The sequence below is a fragment of the Bos mutus genome, chromosome 3, assembly GCF_027580195.1.
Source record: "Bos mutus isolate GX-2022 chromosome 3, NWIPB_WYAK_1.1, whole genome shotgun sequence".
Lineage (NCBI taxonomy): Eukaryota > Metazoa > Chordata > Mammalia > Artiodactyla > Bovidae > Bos > Bos mutus.
Window position 1 is genome coordinate 97,184,713 of NC_091619.1, and position 4,583 is coordinate 97,189,295.

General features: G+C 49.4%; 1 pseudogene; it reads left to right on the forward strand.

The window, feature by feature from the left end:
* Window positions 1-1,417: 1,417 nt before the first annotated feature.
* Window positions 1,418-3,564, forward strand: LOC102264571 (nascent polypeptide-associated complex subunit alpha pseudogene; annotated as a pseudogene).
* Window positions 3,565-4,583: the final 1,019 nt, after the last annotated feature.

Here is a 4,583-nt window from a genome sequence, read left to right on the forward strand (position 1 = left end):
CTTCTAAAATAATTTGCCATTGGCTTAGGGACTTGGGGCTTCTCTGATGGCTTATGGGATAAAGAACCCACCTGGTATGCAGGAGCCACCAGAGAGAAATTCAATATCTGGGTCAGGAAGATCCCTTGGAGAAGGAAATGGCAACCCACTCCAGTATTCTTGCCTGGGAAATCCCATGAACAGAGGAGCCTGGTGGATTGCAGTTCACAGGATGGCAAAGAGTTGGACTTGACTAAGCACAGGGCAGAATATCTTAGAGACTTAGAAAAATACAAAGTTATTCTCTGAAGACTCTGGAGTGAGAAATCTGAAGTGGGTTTCCCTGGGAAAAGGAAGATGTTGGTGGGCTCCACCTCCAAAGATCTAGGACCGGGTTCCACTCTTTGCCTGTTCTGCATCTAGCTCTGCAATCCTTGCATTCCTTGGCTCCTGGGCCCTCCTCCCTATGTGAATTGAGCAGCATCTCAAATGTCCCTCTGCTTCTGTCTTCACATCACTTTCTCTTTCACCAGGACTTTTGTGATTAGATGAACAACTCAGATAAGACAGACTTGTTCTCCTGTCTGGTGATTAGGATGAGGACACCTGGGCAGCCATTGCTGGACATGTTAAGTCTTGTGTGACCACCATCAGCCTGTCTCCGGCTCTCTCCAATGCCTACCCATGTGTCAGTCATGTGGCTTCCCCTTTCTTGCTCTCCCTTAATAAAGTTCGCATGTCATATGGAGTGTACTTGTCTTCTCTGAAAGGATCTGGATGAAACAAAAGAGAAAGAAGTGGAGGGAAGACAGTAGAGAGGAGGAGGGGAGATGACACCTGCTCTGTGGGGCTGGAACCCCAGCAGGGAAAGTGTGTCTGGCCCCACTGCAGCCTCACACTCTGAGGTCCCTCATGCCCCACATGCTGCCTGGCACCTGAAGCTCCCATGACAGCTGAGTCAGGAGAAAGGGTTTGTCTCCAAAGGCTCAGAGGGAAGATGCTCACACCAGCACCTGTCAGGGAAGGAGCCTCCTGCTCTTCCGTGGTGGCTTCCTCACCCCATCTGTAGAGGGGCCCAGCCAGCACCCACCCTGTGCTAGCAGGGAAGACATTACAGACTTGGCCAGACACAAGGGGCTTCTTCACCCCAAATGAGATTTGAGCAGAGTCCAGGCTGGCCTTCTCTCCAGTCCCTTGGCAGCCCTTCCTCTCAGGCATGGCCTCAGGCTCCTCAGAAGCCTAGAGTGGGCAGCTGTGCTGGAGGATATAGGAGGAGCCAACTGGGCACAAGGCTTGGCTACTGGTAACAGGTGTCAGACCCAAATCCAGGACAGCTGGTGGCACCTCCCCCACAGGATAGCACCTTGGAGTCCCTGGCATGCAGCCTGGCCACTCTGAGTGAGGACAGGCTTCTTCAACCCTGCCATTCCTGGAGACCATGTTGGGGCCTGTCCTCCTGACCCTGGGCACTGACCAGAACCAGACCCTTTGCACTCCTCCTCCAGCCTCTCTGCACCCAGCCCTGCTCTCTTCTGGTTCTGCACACAGGTCCTCCTCCCTTCCACCCCTGCCCTTCCTAGACCAGTGTCCTGGTGCCAGAGGAGACCTCCCAGCAGCGCTGTGCTGTGCTGTTGCCATGTGCCTCCTAATGGGACCTCTCCCCAGCCAGTGCCTGTGGCCGGGACCTTCAGACCAGTAATCCTCTCCCCATCTCCAGGTTCCTAGGTCACCAGGCTAGTTCATTCTGCTTCTAGAAGTGACCAGGGGAAGGCTTTCTTCTGCAACAGGTGGGTCACACTCTCACTTGCTCTCTTTCTATGGCCATCTTAGTTCTGCACTCCCCCTACAAAACACCCGGTGAAGCCGCAGAAAAATCCCTGCCCTAGAGCAGGAGTTGCCACAGTCGCAGGCTGAGACAAGGTCTAGAACAGAAACCAGAACTTGAGGAACAGGATTCTGTGCAAGCAACCACACAAGCCCAGCTGGCAGCAGCAGCTGAAACTGATGAAGAACCAGTTAGGAAAGCAAAACAGAGCTGGAGTGAAAGGAAGGCGTGGAAGGCTATGTCCAAACTAGGTCTTCACCAGGTTACAGGGGTTACTAGAGTGGCTATCCAGACATCTAAGAATATCCTTTTTGTCATCAAGAAACCAGATGTGTACAAGAGCCCAGCTTCAAATACCTAGATAGTTTTGAGGGAAGCCAAGATCAAGGACTTATCTCAGCAAGTACAATTAGCAGCTGCTGAGAAATTCAACGTTCAAAGTGAAGCTGTTTCCAAAATTCAGGAAAACACAGATTCCAACTGTACAAGAGGAGAGTGAAGAGGAAGAGGTTGATGAAACAGGTGTGGAAGTTAAGGGGCTAGAATTGGTCATGTCACAAGCAAATGTGTCAAGAACAAAGGCAGTCCGAGCCCTGAAGAACAACAGTAATGATATTGTAAGTGCTATTACGGCATTAACAATACCTATCTGAAAAAAGGACCTTTTTTGGTGCTTCAAAAGAGTAACTGCAGCTGACTTTGAAGTTTGTACTGTTTCTAACATTAATAAAGTTAATGCTTCTTGTTGGATGGAAAAAAAAAAAAAAAGTGGCCAGGTAGACACTGTGTTTGACCAGGAATGGAGCAGTAGAGTTAGCTGGGTGTGTCCTAGGCAGGAAGTTTGACGAGTCCCCTGGAGTGAAGTGGCACCGAAAGGGTCAGTCTAGTCACTCTCAGAGCATGGGGAGATGGGAACTTTTTCTTCTGTGTGGCCAGCCATGAACATGAGTTGTAATCACAGGATTTTACAGGAGCTGAAGAGAATGACCAAGAAGAGACCCGGCTTGTTCCAGGCAGTAGGAAAGACCCCAGCTGCATCCATACTCCTACGTGCATCTGCCAGGATACAACTGGGGTTGTACATATCATATACATGTAGCAGCTGGGGTTGTACATAGACAATCCCTGTGCAACCTCAAGCTATATGTGCCCCTTACACACTCCACACTCTGCTCACACACATGTGCACAAATTCTGGATCCTATGAGGCAGCAGGATCTCTTTGGAGAGCTGGTAGGATTAAATGGAATTCAGCTTTGGTGCCCATTGGTCCCCCAGCTCCCCTCTCACAGGGACCTTCCCCATTCCTTCTGACTCCAGAGGTCTCAAGGGCATGTGCCCTCAGAGAGAGATGCAATTCTACCCATGGAGTCTTAGTCAGAAGAGGGCAGAGTCAGGTTCCTTCCCTTAGTGTTTAAGTGGGATAACAGCTTCTTCCAGTCCTGCCTCACTGGCCTCCTGACAATCCAGGGATCAGAGGAGTAGATGCATCCTAGACTTGAGTTCCACCCATGGGTCAGAGATGGATGGTACGCTGAGCTCTTCTTCCCGGGAATGCCTATGGAAACCATTTTTTCACTTGTGCAGAGAAAGTTCTGTCCAGGGCCAGGACAGAGGGGAAAGTGGGTGGCATGGGAGACACTCTGGTGAGGCCTCAGCATCCCAGCCTCAGGTGAGCAAGGAGATCTGAGTCTTGACAAGGCTTTGTAGGAGTGAACATGAGGCCCATGGCCCGACTCCCAAGGCTGTGACCTTCTTCTCAGAGGCCACGCATCAGCAGCAGGAAGGATGTGTCTCCAGGTGGTCTATCCCCAGGGCAATATAAAGACATCCCCAAGTCCCAAAGCCAGAATTCTCCCTCTCTTGCCTCTCCCCTAGAGCCCAGTTCCCTTCCATCCACACCTGTCCAGTTCCTGGATTGAAGCCCACTAATGGCTTTAGACTTGAACCCTAGAGGTGTATATGCTCCCAGCCATCAGGCAGGGACTACTTTGGGAAAAGCACTAATTCCCCACGTGGCCCCAGCCTGAGTCCTTCTCCAAAAGTCCCTCTTTGCACCCTCATACCTCACCCTGCCTTAAACCCTGATTCAAGCACCATCTCTTCCAGGAAGCCACCCTTTAATGTCACTCTGCTACCTTCCCCAGCCAAAACTCACATGCCCAGGGCACCAGGTAACAGTGATACAGATGCTGATGATGGCAGGAGTACCCCAGAGACCATCTCAGAAGGGGCAGAATTTATACCCATGAAACCATAGTCCATATTTCTCAACCTCAACAGTGGTTATCAGGGAGTTTTCTCTAAAAATTCCTTCTTATGTATCTTTTTTTTTTTTTTTTTTTTTTTTAGCAAAATTAAAAGGACTTTATTACAAAATATTTGAATATACTTAAAATGTGTGTAGATTTCATGGCAATAATGCTCAAATAACTGATTTTATTTGCACATTATACCTAAGCCCTTGTCCTCAGAATCTTTCGTTCATAGTATTTTATGGCACCCCCCCCCCCCCGCTCCCTGGCCACTGCCGCTGCTGCCCCGTCTCCTTTGTTTTGCTTGTTGATTCCTCTTCTTGTTCAACATCATGCTTTTAATTTTTTGCTTTCTTCTTTTGTTAAGAGAAGGTCAGTTCCCAGAAACAGACTCACGGATAGAAAACAGACCTGTGGTTGTCAAGGGTATAGGGAGGGTTGGATTGGAAATTTGGGATTAGCAGATGCAAACTATTATATATACAATAAATGAACAATAAGGTCCTACGTATAGCCCAGAGAAC